Source organism: Oncorhynchus mykiss, chromosome 16 (genome assembly GCF_057628025.1).
Source record: "Oncorhynchus mykiss isolate SJ-2025 chromosome 16, ASM5762802v1, whole genome shotgun sequence".
Lineage (NCBI taxonomy): Eukaryota > Metazoa > Chordata > Actinopteri > Salmoniformes > Salmonidae > Oncorhynchus > Oncorhynchus mykiss.
Window position 1 is genome coordinate 70782968 of NC_143037.1, and position 21425 is coordinate 70804392.

Sequence of the window (21425 nt, forward strand, 5' to 3'; positions counted from 1 at the left end):
CATGGCACATATTGCACTTTTACTTTCTTCTCCAACACTTTGTTTTTGCATTATTTAAACCAAATTGAACATGTTCCATTATTTATTTGAGGCTAAAATGATTTTATTGATGTATTATATTAAGTTAAAATAAGTGTTCATTCAGTATTGTTGTAATTGTCATTACTACAAATAAAATAAAAAAATTGTCCGAGCAGGAGCAGCTCAAATATGATTGTGTGAGAGAATGTGTCCATAGTGCTGGTGTATGAGGAGTCAGCAGTGTTGCCATGGGGATGTTCTCAGGGGTAATGGATGAGGTCCTGTCTCCACAGCAGCCCCAGCGCTGTGCTACTACCATGACAAATTGAGCCTGGGTTAATAAGTCTGTATAGGTCCCTATTGTAACACAAGCAGTACATCAGGAGGGGTCAGCACTCTGCTCAGCCCCCCACCCCGCCGGCCCACTGAAATATACACAGGATAGCAGGACACTCCCTCTACCTACTCCCCTGTCACCGGATACTAGCCCAGCCCCATGTAATCAACTACCCTCTCTCCGCACCTCCAGGCCGAGGCAGCCGTCCAGAGGACAGAGGAACATGGGTTGTCCAATTTCCTCCGCCAAGCCCTGGGAGGGTCGAGAGAAAATAAGCATCATTGGGAAACAAACCAGAAAGGTCAGGTGAGTTGTTCATGTTGAAGATCATTTTCATATTCTCAAACTGTAATATTTTTGTATTTTTTTTAAACTTTATTTAGGCAAGTCAGTTAAGAACGAATTCTTATTTTCAATGATGGCCTAGGAACAGTGGGTTAACTGCCTGCTCAGGGGCAGAACGACAGATTTGTACCTTGTCAGCTCTGGGATTTGAACTTGCAACCTTCCGGTTACTAGTCCAACGCACTAACCACCACTAGGCTACCCTGCCGCCCCGATAATATGATCAAGGGTCCACTAAATATGACCGCTAGATCATATCAATAATATACTGTCTGTGGACATACAGACTCACACACACACAACACATCTCAGTTATTTTTAGGTGCAGACAGACTTCGAAGACATGCTCCAGTGAGGGAGTTTAATTTATGAATTCATTTATTCTAAGATTAACCACCAAAATAAATGAATGTTTGGATTAGTGAGCGGTGAAGAGGGAGATGTGACTCTGAAATAAACATTCAATTATTTTTCAAAGGATCCTTGAATGAAACGTCACAGTGAGAGGACATGGTCCCCTGGGCCAATCAGAACCCATGGTCCCCTGGGCCAATCAGAACCCATCCTCTAACAAATCCTCTCTTTGTGTGTTTCGGGGCCTTTGTGGAGGAATACCTTCTCCACTTTGGAAATAGTGTTTTTCAAACGGTGTGAGAACCCACTGGGTGTCAGCCATGTAGGACAGACTACAGAGAGACTACTAGCTTGTTCTTTGGGGTTTTAGGCTGGGTATCTGTAAATCACTCTAAATCAAATCAAATCAAATTTTATTTGTCACATACACATGGTTAGCAGATGTTAATGCGAGTGTAGCGAAATGCTTGTGCTTCTAGTTCCGACAATGCAGTAATAACAAGTAATCTAACTAACAATTCCAAAACTACTGTCTTGTACACAGTGTAAGGGGATAAAGAATATGTACATAAGGATATATGAATGAGTGATGGTACAGAGCAGCATAGGCAAGATACAGTAGATGGTATCGGGTACAGTATGTACAAATGAGATGAGTATGTAAACAAAGTGGCATAGTATAGTATAAAGTGGCTAGTGATACATGTATTACATAAGGATACCGTCGATGATATAGAGTACAGTATATACGTATGCATATGAGATGAATAATGTAGGGTAAGTAACATTTATATAAGGTAGCATTGTTTAAAGTGGCTAGTGATATATTTACATCATTTCCCATCAATTCCCATTATTAAAGTGGCTGGAGTTGAGTCAGTGTCAGTGTGTTGGCAGCAGCCACTCAGTGTTAGTGGTGGCTGTTTAACAGTCTGATGGCCTTGAGATAGAAGCTGTTTTTCAGTCTCTCGGTCCCAGCTTTGATGCACCTGTACTGACCTCGCCTTCTGGATGATAGCGGGGTGAACAGGCAGTGGCTCGGGTGGTTGATGTCCTTGATGATCTTTATGGCCTTCCTGTGACATCGGGTGGTGTAGGTGTCCTGGAGGGCAGGTAGTTTGCCCCCGGTGATGCGTTGTGCAGACCTCACTACCCTCTGGAGAGCCTTACGGTTGAGGGCGGTGCAGTTGCCATACCAGGCGGTGATACAGCCCGCCAGGATGCTCTCGATTGTGCATCTGTAGAAGTTTGTGAGTGCTTTTGGTGACAAGCCGAATTTCTTCAGCCTCCTGAGGTTGAAGAGGCGCTGCTGCGCCTTCTTCACGATGCTGTCTGTGTGAGTGGACCAATTCAGTTTGTCTGTGATGTGTATGCCGAGGAACTTAAAACTTGCTACCCTCTCCACTACTGTTCCATCGATGTGGATAGGGGGGTGTTCCCTCTGCTGTTTCCTGAAGTCCACAATCATCTCCTTAGTTTTGTTGACGTTGAGTGTGAGGTTGTTTTCCTGACACCACACTCCGAGGGCCCTCACCTCCTCCCTGTAGGCCGTCTCATCGTTGTTGGTAATCAAGCCTACCACTGTTGTGTCGTCCGCAAACTTGATGATTGAGTTGGAGGCGTGCGTGGCCACGCAGTCGTGGGTGAACAGGGAGTACAGGAGAGGGCTCAGAACGCAACCTTGTGGGGCCCCAGTGTTGAGGATCAGCGGGGAGGAGATGTTGTTGCCTACCCTCACCACCTGGGGGCGGCCCGTCAGGAAGTCCAGTACCCAGTTGCACAGGGCGGGGTCGAGACCCAGGGTCTCGAGCTTGATGACGAGCTTGGAGGGTACTATGGTGTTGAATGCCGAGCTGTAGTCGATGAACAGCATTCTCACATAGGTATTCCTCTTGTCCAGATGGGTTAGGGCAGTGTGCAGTGTGGTTGAGATTGCATCGTCTGTGGACCTATTTGGGCGGTAAGCAAATTGGAGTGGGTCTACGGTGTCAGGTAGGGTGGAGGTGATATGGTCCTTGACTAGTCTCTCAAAGCACTTCATGATGACGGATGTGAGTGCTACGGGGCGGTAGTCATTTAGCTCAGTTACCTTAGCTTTCTTGGGAACAGGAACAATGGTGGCCCTCTTGAAGCATGTGGGAACAGCAGACTGGTATAGGGATTGATTGAATATGTCCGTAAACACACCGGCCAGCTGGTCTGCGCATGCTCTGAGGGCGCGGCTGGGGATGCCATCTGGGCCTGCAGCCTTGCGAGGGTTAACACGTTTAAATGTCTTACTCACCTCGGCTGCAGTGAAGGAGAGACCGCATGTTTTCGTTGCAGGCCGTGTCAGTGGCACTGTATTGTCCTCAAAGCGGGCAAAAAAGTTATTTAGTCTGCCTGGGAGCAAGACATCCTGGTCCGTGACTGGGCTGGGTTTCTTCCTGTAGTCCGTGATTGACTGTAGACCCTGCCACATGCCTCTTGTGTCTGAGCCGTTGAATTGAGATTCTACTTTGTCTCTGTACTGGCGCTTAGCTTGTTTGATAGCCTTGCGGAGGGAATAGCTGCACTGTTTGTATTCGGTCATGTTACCAGACACCTTGCCCTGATTAAAAGCAGTGGTTCGCGCTTTCAGTTTCACACGAATGCTGCCATCAATCCACGGTTTCTGGTTAGGGAATGTTTTAATCGTTGCTATGGGAACGACATCTTCAACGCACGTTCTAATGAACTCGCACACCGAATCAGCGTATTCGTCAATGTTGTTATCTGACGCAATACGAAACATCTCCCAGTCCACGTGATGGAAGCAGTCTTGGAGTGTGGAGTCAGCTTGGTCGGACCAGCGTTGGACAGACCTCAGCGTGGGAGCCTCTTGTTTTAGTTTCTGTCTGTAGGCAGGGATCAACAAAATGGAGTCGTGGTCAGCTTTTCCGAAAGGGGGGCGGGGCAGGGCCTTATATGCGTCGCGGAAGTTAGAGTAACAATGGTCCAAGGTCTTTCCTCCCCTGGTTGCGCAATCGATATGCTGATAAAATTTGGGGAGTCTTGTTTTCAGATTAGCCTTGTTAAAATCCCCAGCTACAATGAATGCAGCCTCCGGATAAATTGTTTCCAGTTTGCAGAGAGTTAAATAAAGTTCGTTCAGAGCCATCGATGTGTCTGCTTGGGGGGGGATATATACGGCTGTGATTATAATCGAAGAGAATTCTCTTGGTAGATAATGCGGTCTACATTTGATTGTGAGGAATTCTAAATCAGGTGAACAGAAGGATTTGAGTTCCTGTATGTTTCTTTCATCGCACCATGTCACGTTAGTCATAAGGCATACGCCCCCGCCCCTCTTTTTACCAGAAAGATGTTTTTTCCTGTCTGCGCGATGCGTGGAGAAACCTGTTGGCTGCACCGCTTCGGATAGCGTCTCTCCAGTAAGCCACGTTTCCGTGAAGCAAAGAACGTTACAGTCTCTGATGTCCCTCTGGAATGCTACCCTTGCTCGGATTTCATCAACCTTGTTGTCAAGAGACTGGACATTGGCAAGAAGAATGCTAGGGAGTGGTGCGCGCTGTGCCCGTCTCCGGAGTCTGACCAGAAGACCGCCTCGTTTCCCTCTCTTTCGGAGTCGTTTTTTTGGGTCGCTGCATAGGATCCACTCCGTTGTCCTGTTTGTAAGGCAGAACACAGGATCCGCGTCGCGAAAAACATATTCTTGGTCGTACTGATGGTGAGTTGATGCTGATCTTATATTCAGTAGTTCTTCTCGACTGTATGTAATGAAACCTAAGATGACCTGGGGTACTAATGTAAGAAATAACACGTAAAAAAACAAAAAACTGCATAGTTTCCTAGGAACGCGAAGCGAGGCGGCCATCTCTGTCGGCGCCGGAAGTACAAGTGCTGTGACAAGTGCTGATGTAAAAAGAGCTTTATAAAATATACTGTGTTAGATTGATTGATTGATTGACTAATATTGCACTTTCTGTTGACAGGCAGGCCTAGGATCAGTGTAGGTCAGGAGGCACGTGAGAAGAGAGGACATAAGTGACGTGACCAATTCCTCTTGATGTATCGTTCTGTGTTTCACAGCTGGTTGACTACATCATCACTCGACATTTATGTTTCAATACGTGAGTAACGGGTTGTGTTTAATGTATGAGAAAAATGTTCAGACGCCCCGGTCGGTGTCTATAACTTGCAACATTTGAAGTGCATCAGGACGGACCGAGCGAGCGCTTGCATATGAGATCAAACATTCTGTTGTGAATATTAAACAAGTGGCGTTCAGTCGGTCGTCTCTCCTCGTTGTTTGAACAGCCAAACAATACATTTGCGTGGTAGTCCAACAACATAGCAGCCCATCCTTGGATCTGTACTGAGGATAACATTTTCCTATTTGTTTTACGTCAATCTGACATCTACAGCAAAATGAATAATTGTGTGTTTCCGCAGCTCAGACACAAGAGTTGCTGAGTTAACAATCTCCTGCAGTGAAAAGTCCATTCCAAAGCTACAGTATGATGGCATGTGCTGATCCCTGTCATTTCTGAACCTAAGAAAACAATTGCATTTGTCTGAGCAGGTTGGCTAGTCTAGCTCTCAGAGAAAATAGCGTATGTGAGTAGCCTGGAGAGTGACTGCCTACATACCGAATGTCCCTATGGGACAAGCCATGGCAAAATAGTTCATCTCTCCAACAGAAAGGAAAACAAAACCGAAAGGAAATGAAAGCGAATGATGAATTAGATGTTGGATTGGATGAGACGTTCCATTAGTGTTACCTGCTGAGTGGGCGTGATTTGTAGAGAAACTTTCCAGCTCTCTCATTGGACAACACCGGTAAGAACACAACAGAAGAAAAAACTATGGGAGTGAACAATGTGACAATGATCTGGTCTTTCTCTTTTTCTTTCCTGTTTCTATCTCTTTATCTCTCTCTCTCTCTCTCTGTCTCCCACGCACCCTCACTCCACGTGTTCCCTTCCTCTCTCTTTAATGGAACACTCAAACTTCCTCTGGCGTTTCCTCTAAAGAACTGACCTTTTACCAGTGGCAGTGACTAGAGCCGGGGGGGGGGATCTAAACTGGGAATGTGATCTCTATCACAGGAGTGCAGAGGAACGATCCAAACGCTCATGAAAGAGACTGGGGTGAGAGGAGAAGAGAAAGCATTAGAGCGAGAGATAGTTAGAGAGAGAGAGCATTATCAAAAATCTACAACCACCTAAAAGGAAGTGATTCCCAAACCTTCCATAACCTTCCATAACCTTCCATTTCCTACAGAGAGATGAACCTGGAGAAGAGTCCCCTAAGCAAGCTGGTCCTGGGGCTGTGTTTACAAACACAAACAGACCCCACAAATAATCAGGACAGCAACACAAATTAGACGCCAAAAAATCATTAAAAAACGAAAAGATAATTACTTAACACATTGGAAAGAATTAACAAAAAAACAGAGCAAACTAGAATGCTATTTGGCCCTAAACAGAGAGTACACAGCGGCAGAATACCTGACCACTGTGACTGACCCAAAATTAAGGAAAGCTTTGACTATGTACAGACTCAGTGAGCATAGCCTTGCTATTGAGAAAGGCCGCCGTAGGCAGACATGGCTCTCAAGAGAAGACAGGCTATGTGCTCACTGCCCACAAAACGAGGTGGAAACTGAGCTGCACTTCCTAACCTCCTGCCCAATGTTTGACCATATTAGAGAGACATATTTCCCTCAGATTACACAGATCCACAAAGAATTCGAAAACAAATCCAATTTTGAAAAACTCCCATATCTACTGGGTGAAATTCCACAGTGTGCCATCACAGCAGCAAGATTTGTGACCTGTTGCCACGAGAAAAGGGCAACCAGTGAAGAACAAACACCATTGTAAATACAACCCATATTTATGCTTATTTATTTTATCTTGTGTCCTTTAACCATTTGTACATTGTTAAAACACTGTATATATATATAATATGACATTTGTAATGTATTTACTGTTTGGAAACCTCTGTATGTGTAATGTTTACTGTTAATTTTTGTTGTTTTTCACTTTATATATTCACTTTGTATGTTGTCTACCTCACTTGCTTTGGCAATGTTAACACGTTTCCCATGCCAATAAAGCCCTTGAATTGAATTGAATTGAGAGACAGAGAGACAGAGAGACAGAGAGAGAGAGAGAGACAGAGAGAGAGACAGAGAGATAGAGAGAGAGATGGAGAGACAGAGAGAGAGAGAGAGAGAGAGAGAGAAAGACAGAGATAGAGAGAGAGATGGAGAGACAGAGAGAGAGAGAGAGAGAGAGAGAGAGAGAGAGAGAGAGAGACGGAGAGAGAGAGACAGAGAGAGAGAGAGAGAGAGAAAGAGAGAGAGACCACCACTAACTGTGTTATAGTTAGTAACTGTGTTACAGCTACCCAGGGAGTGTACCTGTATGTGTGTGCGTACGCACGTGTTCGTGTGTGTGCGTACGTATGTGTGTGTGTGTGTGTGTGTGTGTACATGTATGCTCATTCCCCTCAGCACAGAGGGTCCATACTTCATCATTAATCAGGAATGTGAGGCTCCTGTTCCTCCCCCTCAGCAGGTCACACTGTTCGGGTGTCATCATGGGTAATGGGTGGAAGACACACCCACAACACCCTACAGCCCACATGGACCGACCAACAGCCCCACATGGACTGACCAACAGCCCCACATGGACCGACCAACAGCCCCACATGGACTGACCAACAGCCCCACATGGACTGACCAACAGCCCCACATCCCACGTTCAACCCTTTCAATCTTCACTCTCCTCCATCGTTGTTCCCTCTCTTCTATCACTCTCTCTCTCTGTCTCTTTTGACAGGCTCCCTGCTGCCCGTCCCCCTGACAAATTACTGTGTTGTGTTGTGTGAAACTGCAGAGTGAGCGAGAGCCGTCACTGACGCTGCCAGAGGGATTCAGCTAGCAGTGGTGTGAGGACAGAGACAGCAGCCTCCTCAACCCCAAACCCCCCTTTCTCACAGCAGCAACACCACCGTCCCTCAGCATCTGTTCCTCATCAGGTCTCTAACCCCCCTCCCCCGTCACTCACCTGTGAATGGAAGGTTGGGTTCTCTGGGGATGGTCGGAGTCTCTTTATGTGTGGAGGAGCGGCTGGACTCAAGGCTATATGAAAACAAGCACAAACAGAGCTGGAGTCATCTCAGGGTGAAGGCCAACACAAAGCACAAGTCAGAACAAAGCGCCTCTTTCTTTGCATCCTGTATACCCAGTCCTCCGTCTCTCCTTCTCTTTCTCCTTCGCTCTCCCGCGCTGGCAGTGACTCATTTCACCTACGGCTCGACTCAATTCTACTTTAAAACAAGATGGTGAGCGAAAGAGAGAAAGGGGGACGGAGGGAGAGGCACATTTGCAATCAAAGAACTTCAATGTTTGCCTGTCTCTCTGTCCTCTTCCACCACTCCCCTCTCACTCTCCCCTTCCACCCCTTCTCCATCTCTCTGTCCCCTTCCACCCATTCTCCCTCTCTCTGTCCCCTTCCACCCCTCTCCTCTCCCTCTCTCTGTCCTCTTCCACCCATTCTCCCTCTCTCTGTCCCCTTCCATCCCTCTCCTCTCCCTCTCTCTGTCCTCTTCCACCCATTCTCCCTCTCTCTGTCCCCTTCCATCCCTCTCCTCTCCCTCTCTCTGTCCTCTTCCACCCATTCTCCCTCTCTCTGTCCCCTTCCACCCATTCTCCCTCTCTCTGTCCCCTTCCATCGTTCTCCCTCTCTGTCCTCTTCCATCCTTCTCCCTCTCTCTGTCCCCTTCCATCCTTCTCCCTCTCTCTGTCCCCTTCCATCCTTCTCCCTCTCTCTCTCTGTCCCCTTCCATCGTTCTCCCTCTCTCTGTCCCCTTCCATCCCTCTCCTCTCCCTCTCTCTGTCCCCTTCCACCCATTGTCCCTCTCTGTCCCCTTCCATCGTTGTCCTTCTCCCTGTCTACTTCCATTCTTCTCCCTCTCTCGCTGTTGCTCTTTTTCTATTTTAGTCTGACTCCATGTCTGAGCGGAATACTGATGTCAGGGTTTGAGAGACGCAATTGGATGAAAAAAAAATGACTTTCTGCCATATTTTTTTCATGCTGCACTTTGTGCTTCCAATTCCCACTGTGCCGTGGGCCCCTGAAATAAAACCTGCCCAATTAACAGAGCGGGGGCTCAGAAGGCGGCCAACACAACCCAGCGACAAATAGCCAGCTTCTCTGAATCTTTACAAGACCTGGCAACACAGACGGGTAGCAGGGAGCCTGGAGAGATGCTCATTCAGAAGACCAAGGGAAGAACAGAAACAATTACAGCTCTGAGATGGAGGCTGCAGCAAAGACTTGATGTCACTAGAGATTTTTATTAGGATCCCCATTAGCCGACGACAATCGTGACAGCTAGTCTTGCTGGGGTCCGACACATAACGAAAAAGACATTTCAGACAAAATACTTTACAATTGACATGCACTTAAAAACATAAACACATAGCGTGTATGTGTGTGTGTGTGTGTGTGTGTGTGTGTGTGTGTGTGTGTGTGTGTGTGTGTGTGTGTGTGTGTGTGTGTGTGTGTGCATCTATCAGTTCCACATACTGTATGTAACAGTATAACTTTAGACCGTCCCCTCGCCAGGGGGGAGAGTCATTGTGCCGTGAGGTGTAGTTTTATTTATCTTTTGAAACCAGGTTTGCTGTCATTTGAGACACAGATGTACTCTCTCATTACCCTCCATCCCCACCAGGCTGATTGATGCTCACATTCACACGGCATCGGAGGCTCTTTTAATTAGGAGCAACACAGAACAGCAGCCAGCTCCTGGTTCACATAACGACGCAAGATGGCCAATTAATGTCTTTACAGTCCATAGATGAGGATGGAGGAAAGATGAGGAGTGATAAAAGGAGGAGGGTTGAGGAAAGATGAGGAGTGAGGAAAGATGAGAGGAGGATGAGGAAAGATTAGAGGAGGATGAGGAAAGATGAGAGGAGGATGAGGAAAGATGAGAGGAGGATGAGGAAAGATGAGGAGTGAGGAAAGATGAGAGGAGGATGAGGAAAGATGAGGAGTGAGGAAAGATGAGGAATGAGAAAAGATGAGAGCAGGCTGAGGAAAGATGAGAGGAGGATGAGGAAAGATGAGAGGAGGATGAGGAAAGATGAGGAGTGAGGAAAGATGAGGAATGAGAAAAGATGAGAGCAGGCTGAGGAAAGATGAGAGGAGGATGAGGAAAGATGAGAGGAGGATGAGGAAAGATGAGGAGTGAGGAAAGATGAGGAATGAGAAAAGATGAGAGCAGGCTGAGGAAAGATGAGGAGTGAGGAAAGATGAGGAGGATGAGGAACGATTAGAGGAGGATGAGGAAAGATGAGAGGATGAGGACAGATGATGAGTGAGGAAAAATGAGAGGAGGGGTGAGTAATGATGAGGAGTTAGGAAAGATAAGAGGATGATGAGGAAAGATGAGAGGAGTAGTTAGGAAAGATGAGAGGAGGGGTGAGGAAAGATGAGAAGGGGTGAGGAAAGATGAGGAGTGAGGAAAGATGAGGAGTGAGGAAAGATGAGGAGTGAGGAAAGATGAGAGGATGATGAGGAAAGATGAGAGGAAGAGTGAGGAACAATGAAAGGAGGAGTGAGGTTAGATGAGAGGAGGAGGGAGGAAAGATGAGAGGAGGAGTGAGGTTAGATTAGAGGAGGAGGGAGGAAAGATGAGAGAAGGATGAGGAAAGATGATAAGTGATGAAAGATGAGAAGAGGATGAGGGAAGAAGAGAGGAGGATGAGGAAAGATGAGCGGAGGAGTGAGGAAGTTGAGAGGAGGATGAGGAGAGATGAGAGGAGCGGTGAGGAAAGATGAGGAGTGAGAAAAGATGAGAGGAGGGGTGAGTAATGATGAGTGGAGGAGTAAGGAAAGATGAGAGGACTAGTAAGGAAAGATGAGATACACAAGTAGACCCAACACTTTCTCAAAAGAGCCATAGTTGAGCAGTAAACAGTAGACAGTAAACACATAGCGTGTATGTGTTTGTGTATGTGTACAGTAAACAGTAGACAGTAGACAGACAGTAGACAGTAAACAGTAGACAGTAAACAGTAGACAGTAAACAGTAGACAGACAGTAGACAGTAGACAGACAGCAGACAGAAGACAGACAGTAGAAAGACAGTAGACAGACTGCAGACAGAAGACAGACAGTAGAAAGACATTAGACAGACAGTAGACAGACAGTAGACAGACAGTAGACAGTAGACATAGAGTAGACAGACAGTAGACAGTAAACAGACAGTAGAAAGACAGTAGACAGACTGTAGACAGTAGACAGACAGTAGACAGACAGTAGACAGACAGTAGACAGTAGACAGACAGTAGACAGACAGTAGACAGACAGTAGAAAGTAGACAGACAGTAGACAGACAGTAAACAGTAGACAGAAAGTAGAAGGTAGACAGACTATAGACAGTAGGCAGTAAACACACAGTAGACAGTACACAGAAAAAAGAAAAACAGTAGACAGGCAGACAGACAGCAAAGATAGTCAGAATGAATCTAAGAATTCAAGAAATCTGTCAGAAATGTTGACGTTTTTGCCGAGGAGATCTTAGTCGCGCAATTTTGGTGGATTATTTCTCAAGTGAAAATATGTGCATGAAAAGGAGTGGTCTCTCGTTGATTGACAACAAACACATAATTGAAGAATCCCTATTGTTGACCAATCACAGACGAAGGGGCGTAGATATCGGCTTGCCTGCACTAACAGCCGAAAAACCCTTGTCGAAGACCAAAACTAACAAAAACGTCACAAAATGTCATCATAATATATGCACAAAATGTTATGAACTGTTTGAGATGGGAAGCATGCGAATGCCTTTAATCCTCCTGACAGGCAGGTCTCTGACAGGCAGGTCTCTGGCTCTTTCTGCCCCTCCCCTCCTCCCAGGGCAGTCAGCAGTGAAATGAGCGTGACTGGTGAGATGAGCTGAACTCATGTCACTCGGGATTACAGACAACACAAACAGGGACCTGCTGCATTCAAACACTGCACAGAGAAACATCACGGTCCTCTGACCTGCTATATTCAAACACTGCACAGAGAAACCTCACAGTCCTCTGACCTGCTGCATTCAAACACTGCACAGAGAAACCTCATGGTCCTCTGACCTGCTGTATTCAAACACTGCACAGAGAAACCTCATGGTCCTCTGATCTGCTGTATTCAAACACTGCACAGAGAAACCTCATGGTCCTCTGATCTGCTGTATTCAAACACTGCACAGAGAAACCTCACGGTCCTCTGACCTGCTGCATTCAAACACGGCACAGAGAAACCTCATGGTCCTGAGAGCCACTCTGGCCAGAGCACAATCTCAATCCATCCTTGTGCCAAGTGGGAGACCACCTGACTTACTTGTAGGTAAGTAGGTAATGATATGCTCTGTTCAATGAACAAAGGGAGAGAGAGACCTATTGAGACCCCCTTTTCAATATTTGTATTGCACTCTTCCTCACTTCCTTCATCCCCCTTTTTAAAAACACTTTACATAACGTTTATTAAACTTTATTGCATTTAGTTTTACAAGGGACAGTGCACATTAATCAACATTACTGTAACTGCAGTCACTGAACAACTGCAGTCCCTGAACAACTGCAGTCCCTGAACAAACAAAAGCATTTTGGGGTTTTCACAGTGCTCTGTCTCTGTCTGAGATTGAGGTAGCTGATTAAAAATAAATCACAGACACGTTGCCAAAGTCCAGAGTAATGAGGGTGTCTGAGTTTGGGTGCAGTCCAGCTCTTTCCTACAGGGCCGTGGCTGCTCTGACCAGAGGATCGGATTTAATCTCAGGCCTTCCTCAGCACAGGCCCAACCCAACTTCCTCCTCCTGTCTTATTGGTCTCCTCAGACAGGCCAAACGACACACAAAGCCCAGCATGATGCCAGGGAGACATCGATGCCCTCCTACCCCCGACACACACAACCCCAACCCCTATGCCCCCCCCAATGCTTCCCCCTCCCCAGAATCAAATATACATGAGCTGCCTTATCTGTTATCATTTATTAAAGTTTATCGTGACATCTCCTGTGTGTGAGAGAGGTAAGAATGTGTGGTGTTAGTGAGGAAAGAGGAGTAGAATGGGTGGAGAACACAGAAAGCTGACACACTCTAGAAGCGAAAAAGAGATACAGAAAGAGAGTGGGTAAGAAATTGAAAGAGGAGGAGGTGGTGGAGGAGGAGGAGTGGAGGGAAGGTGGATCTCAGTGGAGCATGAAATGAGAGCTTTACCTGGAGACAGATAGAAAGAGAACGCTGCTCTGTCTGGGCTTTACCTAGCGCTCTGACACACACTGCAGCATGATCTGCTCTGTCTGGGCTTTACCTGGTGCTCTGACACACACTGCAGCATGATCTGCTCTGTCTGGGCTTTACCTGGTGCTCTGACACACACTGCAGCATGATCTGCTCTGTCTGGGCTTTACCTAGCGCTCTGACACACACTGCAGCATGATCTGCTCTGTCTGGGCTTTACCGGGCGCTCTGACACACACTGCAGCATGATCTGCTCTGTCTGGGCTTTACCTAGCGCTCTGACACACACTGCAGCATGATCTGCTCTGTCTGGGCTTTACCTAGCGCTCTGACACACACTGCAGCATGATCTGCTCTGTCTGGGCTTTACCTAGTGCTCTGACACACACTGCAGCATGGACAGGTCTCCTCTCCACCTAGCCCCCCTCACACACACCCCCCCCCCTCACATCCTCTCCCACCTGGTTCCCCCTTGCACCTACTCCCACCACCCCCCACACTTAACATTCTACCCCCATATCTTTCTCCACCTCTCTCTCCTTTTACACTTTCTACCCTTCTCTTCTATAAAGTTTTAGACAGAGCCAGCGTCTCCCCTATCCTCGCTCCCCTCCCAGCCCCCTCCCTCCCCTCTGTTTGCTAATACTTCCTGTCACCTTATCTGGGTGCGTGTCTCTCGGAGGTTGCAGCAGGCACCTAGTGTCTAGATGGCAGACCAGGTAGGCATCTGCTGTGGGAAATCATCCATCCGTCGGTACAACCCTCCCGGGGGGAAACGATCTGCTGCAGTTCAAAGCTGAGCCACACGCAGCCACATGCCCCTCTCAAGAGCAGACGTCACTCAAGACAGAGAACCTAACGTATCAACCCCTGCAGCCGCAAGGTGACAGACAGACAGACAGACAGACAGACAGACAGACAGACAGACAGACAGACAGACGCATGATGGCAGCAGCAAGGTCCGGCTGATTTGAACAACAGGAGTGTCAGAGTATATAATGAATCTCAATATGATCAGTGTTCATGGTAGAGGGAGGGAGAGAGGGAGGGAGGGAGGGAGGGAGGGAGGGAGGGAGGGAGGGAGGGAGGGAGGGAGGGAGGGAGGGAGGGAGGGAGGGAGGGAGACCACTAACACCCCTATCAGATAACAGCAAAATCACAGTCTAGTTGAACAGAGCAATACTCAATCATGAGGCATCAAAGCCAAAGGAATATTAAGCAATGCTCTAGGTGGAAGGAAAGTAGTGTGGAAACCTACCAAAAAACATTTAGGCAGAAACTAATTCAAACCCTTTTAGACAACTTCCTGGACAAAACGTTTCGCTGTAACACCGAAGATGTAAACTTGGCAGTAGAAAGCCTAAACAGTCATTTTGACCTCTCAGCTTCCCTATCAAATCTAAAAATGTCAAGCACAAAACCTAAGAAAATTAACAACAAAGACAAATGGTTTGATGAAGAATGCAAAAACCTAAGAAATAAATTGAGAAATCTATCCAACCAAAAACATAGAGACGCAGAGACCCTGAGCCCACACCTTCACTATGGTGAATCACTAAAACAATACAGAAATGCACTATGGAAAAATAAGGAACAGCACTTCAGAAAAATCAGCTCAACGTAATTGAAGAATCCATAGACTCTAACCACTTCTGGGAAAATTGGAAAACAATAAACAAACAACAACACGAAGAGTTATTTAACAAAAATGGAGATGAATGACTAAACCAATTCTCACATTTTTTGGCCCTGTAACAAAGAGACTACAGGAGCCCACTGGATTCTCCAAATTCATTGAATGAACTACAGGTGTTGACGGTGTTCTAAATGAAACAATAAAATATACAGACCACAAATTCAAATTGTCTTAAACTCTTTAACATCATTCTTAGCTCTGGCATCTTCCCCAATATTTGCAAACCAAGGACTGATCACCGCAATCCACAAAAGTGGAGACAAATTGGCCCCAATAACTACAATGGGATATGTGTCAACAGCAACCTTAGGAAAAACTCTGCATTATCATTAACAGCAGACAAGTACATTTCCTCAGTGAAAACACTGTACTGAGCAAACTGGCTTTTTACCAAATTACCGTACGACAAACCACGTATTCACCCTGCACACCCTCATTGACAAAGAAACAAACAAAAACAAAGGAAAAGTCTTCTCATGCTTTGTTGATTTCAAAAAAGCTTTTGCCTCAATTTAGCATGAGAATCTGCTATACAAATTGATGGAAAGTGGTCATGGGGGTAATACATATGACATTGTAAAATCCACAAACACAAACAACAAGTGTGTGGTTAAAATTGGCAAAACCCTGATACCCTGATGAAGACAGCTTGGCTGTCGAAACATTGGTAATTACATGTTTGCATCTGAGCTCCTAGAGTGTGCGGCTCTCTTTAATTTTCAAGTTTTCTACTCTGCTAGCCAGCACCTTCTGTACAGATTATGTCAGACCTGGGCGCAGACAGCAAATCTCAGTAAGACAAAAATAATGGTGTTCCAAAAAAGGTCCAGTAGCATGGACCACAAATGCAAACCCCATCCATTGCCCTAGACCATACAAACAACTATACCTACCTCGGCCTAAACATCAGTGCCACAGGTAATTTACACAAAGCTGTGAATGATCTTAGACAAGGCAAGAAGGGCCTTCTATGCCATCAAAAGGAACATAAAATTCGACATACCAATTAGAATCTGGCTAAAAATACTTGAATAAGTCATAGAACCCATTGCCCTTTATGGTTGTGAGGTCTGGGATCCACTCACCAACCAAGAATTCACAAAATGGGACAAACTCCAGATTGAGACTCTGAATGCAGAATTATGTAAAAATATCCTCCGTCTACAACGTAAAATACCAAATAAAGCAAGTAGAGCAGAATTAGGCCAATACCTGCTAATTATCCAAATCCAGAAAAGAAACTCCAAAGCCATCATATGAGAGATGAACCCGGAGAGCAAGCTGGTCCTATTTGGCACTAAACAGAGAGTACACAGTGGCAGAATACTTGACCACTGTGTCGTGACGGTGTATTAGTTAATGTGACGACTGTTGCTCATCGAATGATTAAAGGTTTCTAATTGCGTGATTAACTGAATCATGCAATTATTAACTCATTAACCTGGGGCACCATGGGAAAATAAGTTTTATTGAGTTTCTATTTCCCAAATTAACTCAAAGAATATCAGAATAGCGATTTTACAACAGCCACTAATTAATCAGTTTCCTCTACAGTCTCGTTCTGAACGTCACATAATCCGGGAATCTGCACGGACCCGGGTCTCACCAATGAGTTCGTACCACACCAATCTTAGTTGAGTATTTATTTACTAGAAAGCTAAAATGATGATAAAAGATATACATACACAAAAACACATTCCAGGCTATTGATTAGAACTTAGTATAACGGGCCAACACACTATGGCATGTGTTACCCAAAATTGGGGTTTAAAAGAGAGAAAAAGTGAAAGTACACGAGAGAAATATACATTTGGGTGAATTTGTCAGCTATGCTTATTCTAACCCTAGCCTTGCCCCAAACTGCCCCTCTTATGGGTCAGAATTTAATTATGTAATTACGTGGGGAAGGTCTCCGTGGATTCTCCGTGTGGACCGTTCAGGCTGCTCAATGACGCACTTCTCCGGCACAACTCTCTCGTCGTCCTCATGATGTCAGTGTCCTTTTGGCTTCCGAGTCTGTTCCCTTGCCCTTGCTCTGGAAGGTCTCTTCTGAGGACAGACAGCTCTGTAGCTCAGAGCTCACAGCGTAGGAATGAAACAGTGTAGATACCACGATTCGATGGCAGATGGAGGCTAGGTGGTTCGACTTGAATTCCCCCGCTTAGACACAGCTACTCATCCGTAGCTTGGGTAGAAAAATATTTCTTTGTCTTCAAACTTGTGTTGCGTTTTGGGTTCGTTGACTTTTTAGACCTCGGCTGCAGCTTGGGTCACTTAGTCTTATCTGTAAATTCTTTACTCACAGGTTTTATACCCTCGGGTCAGAAGTGGGCGTAACCGCCTTTAGGGCAATTCTCTGGGCGTACCAAGTTAATAAGGCAAGGTCTAGATTTGACTCAAATCCAGTTTTAGACAACGAACTTTGCATTTCAGCTTTACCAAAACATTATCTTTGATTTGGACATTTTCCACACAACGTACAATGTATAATCAAACATATACTAGGAAAACTCCTAACGTTACAATGTTTTCGTAATAACGTCATCTAATAACCTTTAATAACAAAACAAAAATGACATACATTTTCATATTCCATCTATCGTCATGACCACCATTGTGGCTGACGGAAACCATTGTTCCAAAGTCCCTTTATTTCATGTTTAATATTCTGAGGCTGGTTCTCCATAGTAACAGGACAAAGGAATTTGTCTGTGGCCTGAGATTTACCAGGGGCGTGAGGGGTCAGAAAAACCCCACATCTTCAGACCTCTAGATCTCTCGTCCTCTGTTGGGGTTGAGAGAAATTCTGTAGGGTTGTGGTCTCCTGTAACCTGACCTGATCAGGACAGTCATGACAACTGTGACTGACCCAAACTTAAGGAAATCTTTGACGATGTGCAGACTCAGTGAGCATAGCCTTGCTGTTGAGAAAGGCTGCCGTAGACAGACCTGACGCTCAAGAGAAGACAGGCTATGTGCACACTGCCCACAAAATGAGGTGGAAACTGAGCTGCACTTCCTAACCGCCTGCCAAATGTATGACCATATTAGAGACACATATTTCCCTTAGATTACACTGATCCACAAAGATTTTGAAAACAAACCCAATTTTGATAAACTCCCATATCTACTGGGTGAAATACCACAGTGTGCCATCACAGCAGCAACATTTGTGACCTGCTGCCTCAAGAAAAGGGCCACCAGTGAAGAACAAACACCGTTGTAAAAACAACCCATATTTATGTTAATTTATTTTCCCTTTTGTACTTGAACTATTTGCACATCATAACAACACTATATACAAAATATGACATTTGAAATGTCTTTATTCTTTTGGAACTTTTGTGAGTGTAATGTTTAATGTTAATTTTTTAAATTTTATTTCACTTTTGTTTATTTTCTATTTCCCTTGCTTTGGCAATGTAAACATGTTCCCATGCCGATAAATCCCCTTGAATTGAAATTGAATTGCTAGAGGGAGAGAAAGAGTGAAGAGGCATATGTGTACTTAAAGCTCGTGCTCCAGAGCAGTGTGGAGGTGCACTCCGTGACCCTTATCTCTCGCTCCTCTCTTTCTCTCCTCTCCTCTCTTTCTCTCCTCTCCTCTCTCTCATCCTCCTCTTCTTTCTCTCATCCTCCTCTTCTTTCTCTCATCCTCCTCTCTCTCATCCTCCTCTTCTTTCTCTCCTCTTCTCTCTTTCTCTCTCTACTCTCACTTTCTCTCTCCCTCCCCCCTTCTTCCTCTTTCTCTCCCTACCTCTCTCCTTCCTCTCTTTCTCTTTCCTTCGATTCACCCTCTCTCTCTCTCCCTATCTCTCTCCTTCCTTCGACACACCCTCTCTCTCTCTCCCTTCTTCCTATATCTCTGCTTCCTCTCTCTCTCTCTCTCTCTCTCTTTCTTTCGACACACCCTCTCTCTCTCTCCCTATCTCTCTCTTTCCTCTCTCTCTCTCTCTCTTTCCTTCTCGACACACCCCCTCTCTCCATCTCTACAGAGGAAACCCTGTCTAATCCAGAACTATGATATAGGGCTATAACCTCCACATCCCTACTGCAACAGCCCCAGCCCAGACCAGAGGTCGGGGGGCAGCAGTGGGAGTTAGAGGTCTGGAGAGTATTTGCTGAGCGTGCGGTAAGGGAACAGAGGCTGAATGTTTTGAGTGATTTAAAAAGGCTTTACAGGGTGAAAGTGAAAAAGGGATGGGAAGGGACTAGAGTTGAAGGTGAAGTGTGAGTCTCAGGTGGAGGTATGTATGGGTGTTAGGGTGGTGGTAGTGGTATGTATGGGTGTTAGGGTGGTGGTAGTGGTAGTGGATAATCTGTCACCAAAACGAAAGCACAACCACTGTTACGTTTATGCTACTAATCGAGCATTAGATGCAAACCAACCGGAGCTTTTCAAATGATTGTATGGGTGTTCGGGTGGTGGTAGTGGTATGTATGGGGGTTAGGGTGGTGGTAGTGGTAGTGGTATGTATGGGTGTTAGGGTGGTGGTAGTGGTAGTGGTATGTATGAGTGTTAGGGTGGTAGTGGAGGTATGTATAGGTGTTAGAGTGGTGATATGTATGGGTGTTAGGGTGGTGGTAGTGGTATGTATGGGGGTTAGGGTGGTGGTAGTGGTATGTATGGGGGTTAGGGTGGTGGTAGTGGTAGTGGTATGTATGGGTGTTAGGGTGGTGGTAGTGGTAGTGGTATGTATGAGTGTTAGGGTGGTAGTGGAGGTATGTATAGGTGTTAGAGTGGTGATATGTATGGGTGTTAGGGTGGTGGTAGTGGTAGTGGTATGTATGGGTGTTAGGGTGGTGGTAGTGGTATGTATGGGTGTTAGGGTGGTGGTAGTGGTGTGTATGGGTGTTAGGGTGGTGGTAGTGGTAGTGGTACAGTATGTATGGGTGTTAGGGTGGTGGTAGTGGTGTGTATGAGTGTTAGGGTGGTGGTAGTGGTAGTGGTGTGTATGGGTGTTAGGGTGGTGGTAGTATGTATGTGTGTTAGGGTGGTGGTAGTGGTGTGTATGGGTGTTAGGGTGGTGGTAGTGGTGTGTATGGGTGTTAGGGTGGTGGTAGTGGTGTGTATAGGTGTAAGGGTGGTGGTAGTGGTGTGTATGGGTGTTAGGGTGGTGGATGTATGTATAGGGTGTTAGGGTGGTGGTAGTATGTATGTGTGTTAGGGTGGTGGTAGTGGTGTGTATGGGTGTTAGGGTGGTGGTAGTATGTATGTGTGTTAGGGTGGTGGTAGTGGTGTGTATGGGTGTTAGGGTGGTGGTAGTATGTATGTGTGTTAGGGTGGTGGTAGTGGTGTGTATGGGTGTTAGGGTGGTGGTAGTGGTGTGTATAGGTGTAAGGGTGGTAGTGGTGGTGTGTATGGGTGTTAGGGTGGTGGTATGGGGGTTCGGGTGGTCGTAATGGTGTGTATTGGTGTTTGGGTGGTGGTAGTGTTATTGTTGGCTAAAGCCCAGCAGCATCACATTCCTGAGGCCCCCAGTGAAAGTGTCTCTGTGAGAGAGAGTGAGAGGAGGGCCAAGGAAAAAGGAGGACGAGGGGGCTGTTGAGGGGCTGGGAAGAGGCGGGGGGGGGGACTGCCGTGCTGACTGATGGGCCATGTTGTTTATGTTGCCCTGCTATAATACAGTAAGCGCCATTCTGTACGGTCAGAAATATGTTCCATACTGAGAGAGAGAGAGAGAGAGAGAGAGAGAGAGAAGCTTGAAACACTCAGTGCCAAGCAAGCAGTTGATCTAATCACTTATCAAATCAAATTGTATTGTATCCAGAAGGACAAGCATCTCTTCAGCATTCCACCTATCAGGCCTTTATGGTAGAGTGGCCAAACGGAAGCCACTCCTCAGTGGCACATGACAGCCCTCTTTGGGCACCTAATGGACTCTCTGACCATGAGAAACAAGATTCTCTGGTCTGACGAAACCAAGATTGAACTCTGGCCTGAATGCCAAGTATCACGTCTGGAGGAAACCTGGAACCATCCCTACGGTGAAGCATGGTGGTGGCGGCATCATGCTGTGGGGATGTTATTCAGCGGTATGGACTGAGAGACTAGTCAAGATCAAGGGAAAGATGAACGGCGCAAAGTACAGAGAGATCCTTGGTGAAAACCTGCTCCAGAGTGCTCAAGACCTCCGACTGGGGTGAAGGTTCACCTTCCAACAGGACAACGACCCTAAGCACACAGCCAAGACAACCCAGTAGTGCCTTCAGGACAACTCTCTGAATGTTCTCGAGTGGCCTAGCCAGAGCCCGGACTTGAACCCAATCAAACATCTCTGGAGAGACCTAAAAATAGCTGTGTAGTTTCGCTCCCCATCCAACCTGACAGAGCTTGAGATGATCTGCAGAGAAGAATGGGAGAAACTCCCCAAATACAGG

The 21425-nt window shown here is 46.1% G+C and overlaps 1 protein-coding gene across 3 annotated transcripts in view; it reads right to left on the reverse strand.

Moving 5' to 3' along the window:
• The window catches only part of LOC110491155 (extracellular sulfatase Sulf-2), a 280821-nt gene that overhangs the window by 233262 nt on the left and 26134 nt on the right, over positions 1-21425 (reverse strand). For all 3 annotated transcript variants that reach the window (XM_036947630.2, XM_036947629.2, XM_036947631.2), the window contains exon 2: positions 8116-8189. The gene's annotated coding sequence lies outside the window, so the exon portion shown is untranslated. The remainder of the gene's footprint in view (positions 1-8115; positions 8190-21425) is intronic.